Source organism: Rousettus aegyptiacus, unplaced genomic scaffold (genome assembly GCF_014176215.1).
Source record: "Rousettus aegyptiacus isolate mRouAeg1 unplaced genomic scaffold, mRouAeg1.p scaffold_m13_p_11, whole genome shotgun sequence".
Lineage (NCBI taxonomy): Eukaryota > Metazoa > Chordata > Mammalia > Chiroptera > Pteropodidae > Rousettus > Rousettus aegyptiacus.
Genome location: NW_023416286.1, coordinates 15,853,340 through 15,871,772, shown reverse-complemented (window position 1 = coordinate 15,871,772; position 18,433 = coordinate 15,853,340). Strand labels below are relative to the sequence as shown.

Genomic DNA, 18,433 nt, shown 5'->3' with positions numbered 1-18,433 from the left:
TGGGGTCTAATTGTAATTCAATACACATTTGAATTCAAATATTGAGCTTTTACATATGTGCAAGCTGGCACATAAAGATGAGGCTGTTACACTTGGGGACATAGCGAAACATAGGTGATTTTATTCACAAGGTAGACTTGTGCTGAACATGGTTGACCGGAGGTGGACTCACAAAGAAATAGTACTGTGGAATTCAGGGGAGAGGCGAGTCTATTTTAGAGAAGGTGCTATTTCAGAGAAGGTTCCTGGGGGAAAACTTTGGGAATAAGGCTGAAACTAAAGGGCTCTTTAGACGTATAGAGGTAATGACACTCAACACTGTTTTGTAGTCTTTTGGTTTACAAAGTACTCTCACACTTTCCACCTCAGTTAACTTGGATCTCAGTCACCTGCCAGTTCCCATGAACATCTTTTCAGTAGGTGGCCGAAATCCCCATTTCACAGATGAGGAACTGGGCTTCCAACTGAGCAGTGACTAGACACAGCTGAAATTTGAGTCTAAATTCCATTTATCACTTTTCCAGGATGTAGTAGAATGAACAAAACAGAAGAAAGACAAGCTCGGATAGTACAGTGAGTTCTTTAGGATTATGGGAGGGGCGGGTGAAGAGTGTAGAACAGGGATGAGAAGGCCAGAGGGTTACAAGGTGTGTTGAGAAAGGTTGTGGGAGAGCCCGCGAAGACTGAAATTCTCATAAGAACTTTGAATTTTATATATATATATATATATGGAATGCTTCACGAATTTTCATGTCATCCTTGCACAGGAGCCATGTTAATCTTCTCTGTATCATTCCAATTTTAGTATGTGATGCTGAAGTGAGATCTGAATGTGTTTTTTTAAAGAAATTGCTTTATTGAGATATAACTGATATACATAAATGGTGCATATCTAAAGTGTATAATTTGATATGTTTTGACATATGTATGCACTCGTGAGACATTACTATAATGAAAATGATTAACATATCACCATGAAAAGTTTACTTGTACCCCTCAAAGGGTTTTAAAAATTATTTTGAAATAGTTTCAAAAAATAAACTTAAAGAATAATATGAAGAACTTCTCTACACTCTTTACCCAGATTCACCAGTTTTTTAAAATTCATTTATCTATTTATGTGGGTGACACTGGTTAATGATATATAAATTTCAAGTGAACAATATTATACATTATCTGTATATTGCATTGTGTGCTCATCAAAGTCTGTCACCATGTATTTGATCCCCTTTACCCTCTTTGGGCTTACTTCCACCCCCCTCAGATTCACCAGTTTTTAACAATGCCATATTTGCTAGCATTCTTATGTAAATATGTATGCTTGTGTAAATTTATATGGACATAAAATTAATACACACATATTTTCCTCCAACCCATTCAAGAGTAGCTGATATAAGTGGTGTTGCTTTATTCTTTAATGTTTCAGTGTATATTTCCAAAGAACGAAAGTCATCTCTTATGTATCCATAGTACAGCTATCACATTCAGGAAATTTATCATTCATATAGCATTTTTCATCCCATTTTTTTTTTTTATTCCATGTTACAATCTTGTCAGCTTCTCAACAAATGTCCTTAAGGGCAACTTTCTTTTTTTCCTGGTACAGGATCCAGTGCAGGGTCACACAGTGCTTTTAAGCTTTACCTTTTTTAGTCATCTTTGAACAGTTCAAGTTTTCATCTTTTATGCAATTGACAATTTGGAAGAATACACACAAGCTATTTTATAGAATATTAAAGGTTTTTCAGCAGGTGAGTGAATATGATCCATCTGGGCTTGGGGAAAATGGATGGAGGTGGTAGGGAGAGTTGGGGGCATTGACCTTGTTGCTCAGATTACAAGAAGGCCTAGGTTTGGGAAGGAAATTCTGACAAAATTGCTTGACTGTGGATGGAACTGGAGAAGAGCAGAGGTGATTGCAGGGTTCTGATGCTCATGATCTAGGAAATTAACAAAAGAGGGAGGAGTAAAGAAAAATTGGCAAAAGGAAGTTTTATGTCCCCAAGTCATATATATACATTTCTTAATTCTTACTGGACATCATAACACCTCTGGTACTAGCTGTTTAGAAAGAAGTTGTGAAATTTTAGGAGTTTTGGGCCCTGAGGCCAGATTGAAGTTTGTTGCACAAAGGGCAGTTGCTAGTGTCATCACCCTTGGGATCAAGTGAATAGCTGGGGCCTTCAGCATTAGGGGGAGTGAAGTTTGTATTCTGGCTTTAAGGAATCAAGGCTGATGTCAGCTTGGGCAGTCTGGTGTACCTAGTTTTAGGGAAGTTCAGCAATCATTGTCTGCAAGTGAAACTAGGCATCTTTCCCCAAGTGAGAGCACACGGAGAGCTTCACACTGAGGTTGGGTTTTGAAGGGGGAGAGGCACAAGTAGAGTTTCCTACGTTGTTAATAACCCAGTTATCATTTCTGTGGGTGTTTAACAGTTCACTAGTGCACAGAGTTACCTCTGGATCTTCTATCTAGTAGTTTCAAGAAAATTGGGAATCTTAACTGACCTGGAATTAACCCTCCTGACACAGAGACCATTGCAAGGTGTGGGACAAGAGATCTCTCATTGATAGTACAGCTTCAGAAAACAGTGTTAGGTTTTCAGTTTTGTGAAATGTTTATCACTTACGTTAAACCATTGTAATGGCTTAGGATCTTACTTGGTTCTTTTGTCAGGAAACTTGGGGATTTTATAATGTTTTAAGTGGTGGAGTTAGTTAAAAATATATGTCCCATTACCAAAATGTCTGCTAGCTAGGATTTTTTTAAAAATCCTATCTCAATAATATGTATCATAGAACAGAGACTTTCTGAAATAGTCTTAAGCTTTAAAATTAAGAGTAGTAAAGCTGAAAAAGATTTTCACCATCTCTGGTCTCTGGTTGGGTGTGTTATTAACCTCTCTTGTTTCAGTTTCAGCATCTGTAAAATAGAGATGATAATCTCTATTGTCCTCCTGTATTGCTTTTGACATGTGCACATGCTAAGGCGTGTCTTCAAATGGTAATAGGAAGGTAGTTGTTTCTATAATGTACCTAATACAAGCCTTGTTTTCCTTTAATTTGCACCTAAAATATCTTAAAGAGGCAGTTGCCTTAATATAGAATTACCACAAGGTCATATAACCACTTTCTCCCTCTTTGTGAAAAATTAGACTGTTTTTAATTGAGTTTAAGCTAATGGAAATTTAAGTATTATAAACTCTGAAATTTTCTATTGGGCCACCTGTGGATTTTTTGCTCTTCTTCAGTGTTCATGGTGGGAAATTATGGACACTTACTGAACAGTATTCAGAATTTGCTGTATTTGTTGGAAAAGTAATCTGTTAATTAACTTTGGGGATGACAAGTAGTATAAGTTGTTGATACCATATTTTATTTACTGAGGAGATCCTGTAAGAGTTTTTAGACACTCTGTTTAATACTTAATCATTAGTATGTTCGTACCATGTCAAATTAGTTTTAGGTCATAATAAACAGTTTTATCAAATGCCACTTGTATGGTAGTCATAGTAATGCTTTTATTCCCTTTTTTTGGCTTGAATCTAGATTAATTTACTATATTTTACATTTCAATTCTGTGTGGTAATGCATTGCATTAAAGTTTTAAGCAGCTTTGTCTTTAATAATCCACTTATAAATAGTACTTTCATGATCTTACTCGAATTTATCCAATTAAAACTTTACATAGCACTAGACTTTTTGTTACTTTTCAATAACATTTGAAACTATTTTATAATTGGTTGGCAAAGACCTTTTGAAAATGCACACAAATCTTTAATGCGGAAATGTATATTGTTTTTAAGTATATAAAAAACTATAATTCTCTATGAGATAGTTATTTTAATTAGTGAAATAATCTCATTAGAAGTTATAAACATGTTCGTTCATATGTTTACAAAAAAGATAATAGATTGAGAAAGTGGATAATTACATATACTTGGAAAATTTCCAAAAAATAATTCAGAATGGAGCTGATAAACTTTAAAAGTATTAAACTCATATACGGTGTTGCCCTGCAATTCCTCTAGATAACCACCATTTAATTTATGGTGAGATGGTTACTCTGGCCTATGATTCCCACCCCCATTCTTTAATTGGCATTACCTTTCTTACTACACAATATGTACTAGAATTTTATAAGTGGTAGGATAAGAGTGGGCAATACCTGGTAAATGATATTGGGTTATTGTTCTTTTATGGTACAACTTTTAGATGTGCTAAAGCAAAGCATTTTTGTGGGTTCTGGTAAATTTTTATGAAAACTCCTGTAGTACAGTATTTCTGTATCATCTTAGGAAGTTCATGAGTGACATTTTTGCAGTAATGTTAGTCACTGACAGCTTTGATCACACTACTGACCTGTTTTCTGTGAATGGCACTACCATGCTATGACAAGAACATAATCTTAAGGTGCATAAAATTTAGAATTGAGACTAGGTCATATCTTCTTTCAGCATTTCTTGCAGAGGGTTACCTAGTCCCTGTTTATCTCCGCAGATAGGGAACTTCTTTGACTAGTTTGCAGAACTGGCCTCTATTCTCTTTATGAGATGCACTGTCTTTTATCAGTGTCCTTCTTAAAGTATGCTACTAAAAAGCTCAGCTATTTCTTTAGCTATGATGTGGCTATAATTTCCTGCGATCTAGAAATTATACTTTGGTTAATGCAGGCTAGGACCCTAACAGTTTGATCAGTGTCTGTGTCACTCTGATGGTTCATGTAAAGCTTGCGGTCAGCAAACATTTTTGTGATTACCTTCAAACATATTTCCCTCAGTTTTTCATATTTTTAAAAAATTACTGTCGAACTTGGAATTTTATCTCGATTTTTTTTTTTTTAACCGAGCATTCTAACTTGTCAGTGTAATTTAATTCTGTCGTTGATTTTCTTGCTTTTCTCATTTTGCTTTTTGTCATTGGAAGGTTTGCTGGTCGGACTTTTGGGTATTCTTGGGATACACAGATATACATACAGAGAAAAAAAAGGTTTATTAATAACAGTTAGCAACTATCACTTAAAAAAGCCTGTGTACATGGCGTAGCCTACCAATGAATGGATTAATGTCTTGTGGTCACATTTTTGATAGTTGGAGGAATGTATTTCAATATAATGGTTGTGTTATTTTTCAGAAACTAGTTCTCTTTTACCTGTATTTTATTTTTTAACTTTTCCTTTAGATGGTAAGAGGAAAGATGAATAAATTGAAATTACATTATTTTATTTTGATTTAGCAATACTCTTGATAAAAGATTATTCTTTCAGCTGAGGATTTAACTGTATAACTGTTAACCGTTAGCATACCTAAAACCATGTAAAATGACTGGCATAGGCTTAAATCTTTGATTTTAACCTTAGAAGCAGATAATGCCCTGGGGAGTCTTCTCCTATCTGGAGAAGTTGTTTCTCCTCCATGCTTGCTTATAGCTCTAGTAAATTGTTGGGGAATGGGCAAAATTGGAGGAAACTGGAAAATAAGTTTGAAAGGATTGAAATTTATCAGTAACGATAGTAACAAAGAGCTAACTTTTTGTTTTCTATCACTTTGTATGCTTGACATAGAGCTATATACTTTTTGTGTATTGTCTTTTCACCATCACAACAATCCTGAAATAACTACCTGCTAAGCCCAGTTTTACAGTTGTGGAAGTGGGCTCAGGAAATAGAGGAATTGACAAAAGGCATGGCTACTTTTGTTTAGATATCTTTGACTTGGGAAAGGCAGATTTGTCTTTGCCAGAAAAGAAAGAAGCTGCCTGAGTGAGCTGGCACTGGGGCAATGATATCTCAGAGTGTCATGTGGAGACTCCACCAGTTTAATCATATATATATATATATATATATATTTTAAATAAACACCTCTTCTGTACTTCTAGCTCTTTCCACAGTTATGAAATTTGAGATTTTTTATTTTAGAATGAAGGATAAGTCTTTAACAGAATATAAGGAAACTGTCAAACTCATTACTTAGGTGAGATTGTACAGATCTGATGTAATACTGCATACAAATAATTATGTAATGCCAAAGAATAACAATCCATCAGATAATCTTCCGAGCAGCCTCAAACATTTGTAGACAACCACTAGTTCACAGGTTTTTTTGAGAGGTAGGAACAGCCATATTTTTATACTGCTTTTTACTACTAGAATGCCAGTGGAAATAAAAATTGAGACAAGCTTATGAGATAACTACCTTTTATTGAGTACTTATTTTGTGCTGTATGGTAAGGGCATAGCTAGTTCTAATTCTTATTCCATCCATATGAAGTAGATAATGTTCCTGTTCCCTTTCTTCGAAGTAGAAATCAGGACTTAGATATTTTAGGTAGATAACGTAGTTAAAAATATCAACCTGGAATCAAATTCATGTCTATTTGTCTTTCAGGCTCTTAGATTTAACTATTCTGCCTTCAATTAAATGACATTTACTCTTCTTCCTGCCTTCATCACCAAAACGTAATCCTATAATGTGGAACAGAGGTCTTAGGAGTTTGGAAGAATGAGGAGTGTTTATTTTATTTTATTATGAATTAGTGTTTTTATATGTGCATTTAAAGTTCTTACATCTTAAACTACTCTGGAAAGAATACTTAAAAATGCAGATGCTGTAATTTTGACAGGTGTGTCACATGTTGGTTTCTGTTTTGCAAATGAAAAAATGAGTCTGAAGTGGTTATTATTTGTTCAGTGGCCTAAAGTGTGTGTGAGAACTAGACCTCTTCATTTCTTGTTCATTGTAATCTTAGGCTTACACTCTAGAGCTTTTCATTCTCTCTAGAGAATTTCACATATAATAAATCTCATTTGTTGTGCCTGTGTATGGCATAGAATGCCCATGCTTTAATAGCTTAGGAACTCTGAAATTAATTAAATACTGTTAATGTTTTTGCTTTCCTCTTATTCTTCAGCATTGTTACTTGACCTTTTTTCTCCAGTTTTCAGACCCCGATCTCCCTCCACCCTCCCAACTCATTTGTTATTCTTTTTATTTTTCCTTTACTCGGATAGATACCTTAGGACAGCAGTGGTGTTGGCCTATTGAGGCCTGTGTACTGTGGCTCTGCTCCATTGACTGGGACTGAATTCCCCATCAGGCCCCTGGATACCAGGCATGTTATCGGTCTTCCCCTTTTCTGTCAAAAGAATCTGAGCTCTGCAGAGATAAGCCACCTTTCTCTTTTCAGTGGCAAATGTTCTTGATAACCATTTACCTTTTTTATTTCCTTATTCATTAGAGATAAATTGTGCCCTAAAATATTATTTTTCTTCCTCTCATTCCATTTGGATTCCATGTAGAGATTAATACTTTTGTTGTACATTTTAAAGGTCTGTTTAGTTATTTATTTTTAAAGTGGCTTGAATTCAGGAAGGTGGGTGGGGACTTTGTATATGCTTACATGCTAAAGTAGGAGGTCTGGAGCAGAAAGGATTTCATTTCAAAAGAGAACACCTGAAAAACTCAGAATTTGTTAGTATTTCCTCTAAGACTCTACAACCACTACCTATGAATTGCATATGGCACTTGAAGTTAGTTGCTACTTATCTCCCCCTGTCCCTGGCCCCTCTTTCCGTTGAGACTACCTTGTAGTGCCAGTTCATTGTTTTTCATTCCTTGGGAATCCTTTAAGTCTTATTTTAATTGTGTTTCTTTCCCCTTGCATCTACCCCAACTCAGCACAGAAACAAAGCTTCATCTTCCCTCTGTATGTCAGTCTGGTTCTGTCTCTGTCTAGCTTCTAACATTTACCTCCTGTAATACATAACATTCCTCTTCATAGCCTTTTTGTGCAGCCAAGTGACTCCCCATTATGAAATCCCTTTCTGCCGCTCCTATCTGTGATTTTATTGATAGACTTCTTGTCCTTCCCTGTGTGCATTTTGCCCTTTGCTGAATAAGCCTCTTCATCTGAAATCTTTTCCCCCAAACACTTCATGAGATCTACATTGTCTCATCCTCAAGACTCATTTCCTCTGCAGAACTTTGTAGAGGTGCCTGTTTTGTTTCTTGTCTTTTTATCAATATTTCCGTCTCTCTTTTTCATATTTCTTGAAACATTAGCCCCTCTGTAGAGATCCTTAACTTTGGTTGTGTGTGCAATATTCTTTTCTCAGAATGTTCTACTAAGATATTTGTGTTCCATTTAAGTAAATAGTACAAATAACTTTAAGACACTTGAATTCAGAAAGGCCTTTTTTCTTCCTTTCCCACCCAACATACAATTTAATCAGAAAATTCTGTCATCTCTATCTTCAAAAATAGCCCAATTTCCTTCCACTTCTCACCTCTTCTGCTGATGCCCCCTGTCCAAGCCATATAATTTCTCACTCTTTTTTTTTTTTTTTTTGCCACACCTCCTACCTGGTTTCCTGCTTGGGCCTTCACTTCCCTTCAGCCTGCTGCCTGTAGGGCCAGAGCAAGTCTCTCTCTGCTAGAAACCCTCCCCTGCTGCCTGGCTCCCTCCATGTAAAAGTTGAGGTTCCTCCAACAGCCTGTGAGGCTTCTCTGGCCTAATTTCCTAGTCATTTCTCCGACCTTTTCCCCCTCCTTTTCATACCTTCTGGTCCCATTGACCTTCTCGCAGGCCAGGCATCCTTCTTCCTCAAGGCTTTGGCACCATCCTTTGCCCCTGACCGCTTTTCTTCAGGTATCTGAATGGCTGACTTCCTTGATGTCGCCTCCCTTACTCAGATGTTACCTTTTCTACGTGCCGTTCTCTGACAGCTCTGTTGATAATAGTAGCCTCCCCCATCGCTAGTACATCCCTTCTACTCCCCTCTCTGCTTAATTTTTTTTCATAGCATTTATCGCCACCTGACCCTACCACATGAGTTCTGCCTGTCAGTCTCCTCTCTAGAGCATGGGCTACACAAGGACAAACATTTTCTGTCTGTTTTCTTCATTCCTTTGAACCCAGGACATAGTAGATGCCCAGCAAGTGCTTGTTCCACAAATGTACCTTCTAGTTCACCATATGCTTTCTACCTTACTAGGGCGACTGGGGGTGGGCACTGGGAGCATCCCCTTTTCTGGCTCCTCATGCCTTCTAGAGGTATTGAAATATCTCTTCTGAACTATATTTTGATTGGTCTCCTAGCTACTTAAAAATGGTCTCCAAACTAGGAGGGCCTCTCAGGAGGCCTGTATAATGGAGTGTATGTTAAATAAGCGACCTTATTTTATATAAATCCAGCAGGCTCTGGATGAGGGTCTAAGACTGGGCATGGGGAGGGTGTGCTCTGTGCCCTATGGATCTGCACTCTACTTTCATCACTTTCTTTCTGCTCTTTCTGGTTCTTGTTTGTTCAAATAGTCTTTTCTGAACAGCGGAGGTTGAAAGGCTGGCCGCCAGGTGAGAGGGGTATTGCTACACGTGTACGTTTTCTCTGGAGGGCCCAGGGCCTTGGCCTTCCACCGACTGTGCAGCACTGAAATTTTTCATTATTTAGCATCATTCTCAGTGACAAAACCCTTTATAAGAAAACTTGTCCCTCTGTTCCTTAGCTTTTCTTTTTGCGAAATGAGATGGACTGACTATATTTTCAGGTCTTTTATCATTTCAGTGACATTGAGTCATGTAGGCTACTTTCTGGGTAGCATTTTCAGATGAATTAAATGTGATGCCATCATATCGCAGGATTGTACTTTGAAAGAGAGGGTCACATTCTCAGCGGTGCTCTTGCTTGTCTAAAGTGGATCCAGCTCCTGGTCAGCACATCTCTTGATGGTTGTAGGGATCTAGCCTCAAAAATTTCAGGCACAGGAGGAGATGGGATAGTGGGGACCAAGCAGGCAGCAGACAGTTTGGCTTTTAGAAGCACGGCTGGTGAACTTGCACATAACCACTGACGCCAAGTTAGTTCCTTGGGACTTTTCCAACATCTGTCTCTATTGAATTTTGTTCTTATTCCTGAAATAGAGTGGCCACTGAAACTAGGAACTAGAACTGCTGGAAAATACCTTTGGAAACCACTATGGTAGAGAAAAGGTAACCGCCACTAGTTGAAATGCTGAGTTGGATGCTAGTTTATTTCTCTGTTTTTTTTTTTTTTTCTCTTTAGGGGAGGGGCTTGATTTACTTTCTCTGTCTGTTAAAGCTCTTCACGGGCTCTTAGAAAAATGAGCCATTTCATGGTACGAGCCGTGAGTGTCCAACTTTAAATTTTGTAAGAGTTGTCCTGACAGTCCTGGTTCCAGGATCCTGATTGAAGACTATAAAACCGAATAAACGGGGCTGCCAGGCAATCAGTCAGATGATTCCGTTGAGGCCCGAGTTCATGTTTGTTCAAGTGACCTTAATGTGCTTCCTCTTTGGGGACCTGTTTTAAATGCAGATGATAACGCCCCACTAAACTCAACCAAGTTAGGAAATTCAAATTCATAGTGCCTGTGACTTGGTCACACTGCCCCCACACACATCAAGCAGGGTCTTAAATCAGAGAGACTACCTTACACAGTAACACTCAAATTGCATATGGGAGCCAAGTTGCTGTTGCCGTGGAACTGTAACTTTGAAGTTCTAGACTTTGATGTGATTAAAGTCTCAGACTTAAAGACCCTCTGTGTGTGGTAACTTTTTTTAAAACACCAAACTGAAAATAAAGATTGATTTAGATTGGGGAAGGGTTGGAGAAACAGATCAAGAGAGGAGGCCTCTTGTAAACCACATGTAACTGTGTCACATCCTTCTGTGCCTAAGGAAGAGAGAGATGACAGGCTACTGACCTTTCTTTTCACTCTCTTCCTACTTGTAGCTTTTCTTCACACACACACCCTGCCTCTAGCACACATACCACCTTTCAAAAGAGGATACTTTGACTTTGCTGTGTTTCATTGACTTAGTGATAATCCTTATGGAGAAATAAGAGTTTATGTGTGTTAGTTATTCTTTTTAACCAAGATCTCAAGGTTCAAATACTTAGGAGCATCTAACAGATATCTTAAAATTGTGGCAGGTAAAAGTTTAGTTCTTTTCCTGCATATTGCTCATCAAAAAAGTATGGAAAAAGGGAAAATAAAATTTGTGAATCACTTCCTCTTTTTAAAAGTTGACATTAAAATTTGAGATCAATTGATAAACCACCAGTGAAATTGACTTAAAAAAAACCAAGAAATTTTGTTCCTAGGACTTTAAAATTTCTGAGCCATAGAAATTGTAGGGTCAGCTTACCTTTTTAAAGAAATCTTAGGTATAATTGCAGTTTTGTATGTATATGTATTTGTGTGTGTATATATGTGTGTGTGTGTGTGTAACACACATCATAACACACATCAAGAATCCTTTCTGTTTTTTTCCTAAGTTTGAAAACCTGAGGTGTCATCCTGATACTTAATTTTACAGATTCATGGAGACCGTATAATTTCCCCCTCACCCCCATACTCTATCCCATTTCAGCTTGATAGAACCTGATGGGAAAGGTGGTAAAGCCCAGATTTTTTGTCCACGAGACTTTAGGTCTCCATGGTGCGACAACTAATAAATGGAAAATAGAGAACTGGAACTTCCAAGTACAGCGACTTCTCTGACAGGTCTCTAAGAGCCTACTGACCCTGTTCTTGGTGATTTCTGCAGAAGGCAGGGCAAAGCCATGCCCACTAGCTCTTAGGTTTTTTGTTTGTTTGTTATTTTAACTGTCAATAATGCTGTATCTGTGATGGCAGGAGAGAGAAAATGGCTCGAGAGTGTAGAGTTTAAAATTCGTTAATACTGGAAAATAAGAACACCACTACACTGAAATACAGTTTCTTCTGTTTGCCTTTATATGTGTCCTTTCCCTATTTCCCCATTTGTGTTTAGGGGGCATGAGAAGAGTCAGGTGAGAAGGGAATGGGCAGATAAGTCAGTGGGAACTCCTAGCAACTTGTGTTACCGCCCAGCACTATGTCATGGAGATGGGATGGAATGATTGCTTCACTCTCTCAATGTAATAAATTGGCAGAGCTATGGATTCTTTTGTCTTCAGATGTATTATTCACTGAGAAGCTTATATATAATTCTAAACTAATAGGTCATACCCTGAAATATGTACTATACTTACCTGATATTGGCTACAGTGATTATGTCTTGTTAGAAAAGGTTTTCTTTTTTTTAATGTACTGAACCCACTTTAGCACAATTTTGGTAATAAACAAGATTATATTCTAAAGTGGTGTCATCAGTGGTCTTCAGAACCCGTAAGGTCATGTAGAATATGTTTAAATAGCAGAACAAAACAAACTCATTGTTCTCAGGATATGCTGCTTGCTCATTCTAGTAATTTTATCTGCAGACATGATGGATTTTACAGTCTATATGCAGTATAGATGTCATTGAATAGGCATCCATTTGTGTTGAAGATGTCACGTTCCCCTTAACTTTTAACTGAGAGCTTGTAATAACTAAGACTTGGGGTACTGAAATGTATGTATATGTTTGTGTATAAATAAATGTAGTTTTATAAAATCTGGCAACCTTAAATGGTGGTGAAAGAGTTTGGCTGTCATTAACAACATTATCATGTGGTTAGCAGTTTCAATAAGCAGCACTTTTTTATCTTGATGAAATGCATGCATTTAATTGGTTATCTTGTCCCACCAGGTATTTGTTGGTCAAAAACTTAATTTTCTTACTGTTTATATTATTTTTCCTTCTAGGTATTTATGAAGTATTTCTTTCATAGCTTATATTGAAAACATGCCTTTTTAAAGTGAATTATAGTATAGAGCTTTGTTTATAAAAAAAATTAAAATGCTAAGGCGGGATGACTTATTTATTTTTATATTTTCCTGTAAAAACAGCCTCAGTTAAGTGAGCCACAATGAGCCATGATGTATTTCCTCCATCAGGATGGAAAATAAGCCATTTATTATTTCAGGTCTGACTCACAGTGAACCTGCTGACACTGGGATGTTTTAAAATCATAATCATAGGAACAGGTTAGGGCAGAAACTTGGACGTTGGATTGCCTGCTTATTAGAATGTTTTACAACTTGGATGCTTTAGGTTTCCTGGCACAGTGTCCTAAACCTCACACACTAAACACTCCTTGTTGTACAATTATTTCTTGCTGGTTTTAGATGGTGCCAAATAGACAGATGCCTCATCATAATCACCATTTTTTAATTTCACTGTTACAGACATATATGTTGTTCTCTCTTCTCTCCTTTTCCGCTGTGCTCGTCTTCCTCCCTGCTCTGGGCATCCTTAGTTATGAACAGCACGTAGGGTTGCGAAGAAAACCAGTGACAATGAATACAGTTATCAGAATGGTCATATGATAACAGATGTGCTTCTTTATCACTACATTAAAATAACAGGATTTAGTGGCCAGTCACCGTAATTTTGAGGTAATTACTCATCAAAAGTAAATAATATTTTGAATTTTTGTCAGCAACTATAATATAAAAGTATCAAAGTTCCATTGGTGTCAAAGTCACAGGTACTGCTAATACATTGTCGGTTTTCATAAAGGAAAGAAATGCTATGTTTCAGCGAAAGGTTAGAAAAAATAAAAATGTGTGTTTTTTCTACCTTGTTACCTAAGTTTCCTAAATCCTTTGAATTCTATCCATAGGCTCCATGTTAAGAACCTTTGGCCTTGAGGGATTTTCTTTTCCCCCTGTAGAATATTTTCGGACACCAATTTGAACATATGCAAACCCAGTCTTTCTTAAAGACAGTGCTATTCTACTGTTCTTAGTTTAAAAACCAGGAGGAATGTTTCACTTTGTTTTCCTGGTCAAATGCTGGTTAACTATCTATAGTGTACAATGGACAAATTGGTTTTTATTTTTCTAAGAAGATCACCAGCTGTTTTGACATCAAAAGATAGGCTCCTTCAAACTTGTATTTTCCGTGTCATTGCATAAATGGACTCACACTAACAGGTATTCATGCATAATTCTTTACATACACCAGGCATATAATACTGTGTATACTGATACATAAAACATGGAAATTACATCCTTTCAAAAGGAAGTACAAATTAACCTTGGCATGGCAAGTAGAAGGAGAAATAAGCAGTAGGCTCCCGGTGTTGTATTCTATCCTCCAGATGACTTTATTGCATGTGTTTTATTATCTAAATGTAATTTTATTTCAAGTCTACTGAGCTTCAAAAATTATAAACAATAAAGATAATTAAGTTGGAATAGTTTTAATAACATCGACCTATGTTCTGGAATAAGAAAGTGGCTAAATCGAAGGACATTTACATTGAGTGTTATTGTTTAATGTTGCCCCTATTTGGGAACCTTTAAAGCTATAAAAAATTAGTGTATTTTAATATTTATTTCAGCTGAGGGTTTTAAAGCAATTTTTGAAAAATCTTTAGTACCTGAACTGTAAGATACATGTATTCCTTTCCCACCTGTCTGTAGGATCCATCGTCTAAGATGAAAATTATCTTTTAATAAGAACTATGATCGTGACAAATCTTACTGCTTTGAAGGGAGGAGGCATTTCATGAGGTGATACTGAAAGGATACATTTTTTCCCCCTTACATAATAACCTACCGTCAGAATCAGTAAAGCACTTGGATGACATTTTAATTTGGAGACATGTTCTTCTCTGAAGATAATTCAAATAAAAGATGGCCTCAAGAATTTAGTAAAATGGAGATAAAAAAAATGAGGTGGTTGCTATTTTGTTTAACAAGGCACTTATATATACTCTGAGGGGATACAATGGTGATAATGAGAAGTATGCATTTTTGACTTGAAGTGTAAGACATTTTATCAGCCAGCTTTTGCTGCATAATAACCTCAAAATCTCAGTGGCTTATCCACCAATAAGCATATATTTTTTGCTCACGTGTATGAAGTTGCCTGGGGCAGCTTACTCTGTTTCTCACTTTGAGGCCCAGGCTGGAAGGTAAGTGACATTCTGTAATGATGATGTCTGATGCTCAAGTTGCTTTTAAGCCTCTATTTGTATCAGTTTCATTAACATCTCATTGGCCAAAATAAGTAACATGGCCAAGCCTGAATTTAAGGAGTAAGTAGGGAAATGCACTCCATCTTGCCAGGGGCCATGGAAATAACTACATGGGGAACAATTGGGACCAACAATTTTATTTACCACAAATGCTATAAGTGTTAGCAGCTGAAGGAAGCATTTGGTTATAAGATTATATGCTGTACTACGTTGCTGCCTTTGGCTTTTTTCATTTCCTCTTCCCCAAGAAACACCAGTTCAGCTTTTCATATGACTTTGGACTGATTTGAACATATCACAGGGGGACACAGGTTAGGGGCAAGAGAATGGAGCTGAGATATAGAAGATCTGGATTTTAAATCTGGTTCAGCTGGAGACCTGTTGGCAGACCCCAGGCAGTTCGTGTAATTTGCCTCTGTCTTGGGCCACTTGTTCTATAAAATAAAAATATTGGGCTAGTCTATCACCATCGTTCTTCTACCACTAGAATTGAGATTTTATTCCCTATCTGTATATGCAGGTTTTATTTATTGGCACCTCCAGTCCACCTTTATGTTGCCAGGTATCAGAACGGGTGTAAAACTTGGGGAACACCGAAGGGCAAAAGAAATGACTTCAGTGGCCAAAGGAAGTCAAATAGTGGATGAGAATAAAAAAGCATTGAATGTATAGGGTCTTACTATCTAATTGTATTGTATTAAGTAATGTGGAATAATGACTACTGAATGCTGTATTTAGGGTTATAGGCTCTTCCAGTAGGCTCTGAATTCCCTGAGAGCATAGACAGTACCTAACTTTATCTTTTCCCTCTTCCTCTAGCTCACTCATGGGAAATTAGCGAGAGTACACAGCTAGAAGTGTCTCCAAGAAGAATGTGGGTTTTCTGGAGCTCATACTTAGTGACCGTGATGGATAGTTGCCTCTGGGGATTTGGAATGTTACTGTAGTCCAAGGATTGCAACTTTTATGTCGACATTACATACTCTCTTTGCTATGTCTCCAGTATTTTGTTAGGCTTTCAGTGCAGTACAAGGAAATAATGGTCATTGTCCTCCAGTTTTCCAGTTCTTGCAGTTGTAGCTCCATGTGTCTCCTGTCACTGAAGCCTGGACAAGGAACACAGGAGACATGCAGGAGGCAACAGTGCTCTCTAGCTGGGAGGGACAGGGGACCCTTGTAAGAAATTTGAGGGTTTTAGGGAGCCTCTGGGAGCACAAAATGGCACAGTATGTTTTGGGAGCCTGAATACAAAGTCTGAAGGGAGAGGGAGGGTGAGGCAAGGCTTTAGAGGCAGGCATGTTGGATCTGAGAGCCTTGGCATAATGTTTACCTGAAGGAAAAAGGAAGCCACCAAGGAGTTTTAAGCAGGGTCGGGATGTGATCAGATGTGCTTTTTTAGAAAATGGGTAACAGGAATGGCAATGAGGAAGTTGGATGGGTGAGGATGCAGTGCCCTAAGATGGAAGTATGGCTTGGGAAGGATAGAAAGATAGGGGGACAGTGGCAAGTAGAGTGTAGCATAGACACCCACTTCCACAGCCCTCTTCAGTCCCTCTTGTCACCTTGCCTCTCTCTCACCCTTCCAGAAAATAGAGAACGTGATGTGTGGTCATTTGAAACTCCCTTTTCATAAGTGATATCACTTTTGAAATGTTGCTAGTGTTTGAAAGTGTGTTTTTAGGCTAGATAGCTTCAGGTAACAGGATGGGTGTGGTATAGTTTTGGTGTTGAAAGATGATGTAACCTCAGTTTGGTAGTCAACTTGGTATGCTTGAAACCACCTTGATCACTAAAGTAATGGATGTTATTTTGATCTTCAGTTTTTATAGTTGCTTCATTTTGCTATCTAACGTTTGGAAAAATTGTCTTTACAGTGTTTTGGTTGAGTAGACCAGGACTTTGAGTAAATTCCACTGCATTATTATGTCAGGATATCTTTCCTGTTGTCTTTGGTTTGTTAATACTTTTATTATCGCATAGCCCAAGTACATCTTCTAGATGATTAGGTTCACAGTTTCTAGCTTTACACACTTGTCAGCTGATATTAGTGGTTAGTGTTGGCAGCACTTTTGGTGCATTTGTGGCATTCTTTTACACACTAGTTGCTTGTTTTTGCTGGCCCTGCATCTCCAGGGATTACCCGTGATACCGTTCCTTCATTTTGTGCAGTCGATGATGACACAACGCAGCCTCCGCTTTAAGAGGCTAACAAGTGAACTTAAGTATAATGGGCAAGTGAGTAGAGAAATGTAAAAGGGTTTCTAGGAGCTAGAAAGGTCACATTGGGTTGAAAGCACCAGGAAAAATATGGCCCGCAGTTACAATGAGTGCTGAAATGTGAGGAGAATTACAATGGGCTGAGGCTGTGTTTTGGGCTGGAAGGGAAGAGATACAGGGTGATAGGGGCAGTCTGAACAAAGGGATGGTCCTGGGAGGGGGCGGCATGTAGAGGGAATTGAGAAGTGTGGTTAGAGTTGGATTACTGGCAGGGAAAGTATGGGCCCATCATTTCTTCTTGAGAGTTGGGAGCTATTGAGCAGAGAATTTCTCATGTGTATGCTTCTAACAGTAATACTGTTAAAGTTTTAAGCACCAATTATGACACTCTGGACTGCTTACAGAATTGTAACAGCATCTGCAAACAGATTGAACTCATCCTCAAAATATCCTGGAAATATCCACTTGTTCCTTGATCAGGGAATAAAATGATAGCATCAAGTAATACATTTTGAGTTATTTTTCTGTGTAGTTATCTATTCTTGTTGACATGTACTACTAACTGACTTTTAGTGTTGACTTTTTTCTACAGTTTGTGGTTTTGCTGGCTAAAAATAAGGATTTGATGATAAATATGTAATATGTAATATGCATATATTATATATATAGATAATTGGAAAATTTGAATAATCAATTTTGTCTACCTAAAGCATGTTAAAAGGAATTATAACTTTACTGAGACTAGAACCTTTTCCTGGGGAATCCTGTTCCTTTATTATTACAGACTCAGAGTGTTCACGTGAGGGTTTTAAAAAATGTTAAATCATGTTTTTGTGAATAAAATAACATTACTACCCAGTTTTATTTATTTGATTTTTAGTAATTCTAGAACTATGGACCAGCTTTTAACTTCTGTGAACAGATTTCAGGTTTCTATGGCATTTAACAAATGTGATTATTCATAGTAAAATCTGCATTCCTTGAAGCAGTTTCAGAACCAGAGAAAAGAGTTTGTATCAAACAGAAACCAGTTGGATTTTAGGAGGAAGTTAACATACAGCTGTGTTGCTCGGTGTAATGTTAAATAAATACACTTTTGGTTTCTGTCTGGAAAAAGATAACACCTTAACCTAGTGGGTTGTGCTCTGTTCTACATAAAGATGTTTTTAGGGATGACAGTAATATTTACAAATATGTGAGCAAATGGAGAGCTGTCTGGTGTAGAGTAAGTATTGCCTGTTAGGACATTTCAAAGAGGAAATCTTCCAGCACAGAAAGCCTTGTGGTGATTAAGTAGTGTAAC

The 18,433-nt window shown here is 37.4% G+C and overlaps 1 protein-coding gene and 1 non-coding gene across 3 annotated transcripts in view; one reads left to right on the top strand and one right to left on the bottom strand.

Moving 5' to 3' along the window:
- The window catches only part of FOXO1 (forkhead box O1), an 83,545-nt gene that overhangs the window by 21,576 nt on the left and 43,536 nt on the right, over positions 1-18,433 (top strand). The gene's annotated exons all lie outside the window — the stretch shown is intronic.
- Positions 723-827, bottom strand: LOC118609459. Its single transcript, XR_004953441.1, has one exon. It is a non-coding gene; the product is annotated as a U6 spliceosomal RNA (small nuclear RNA).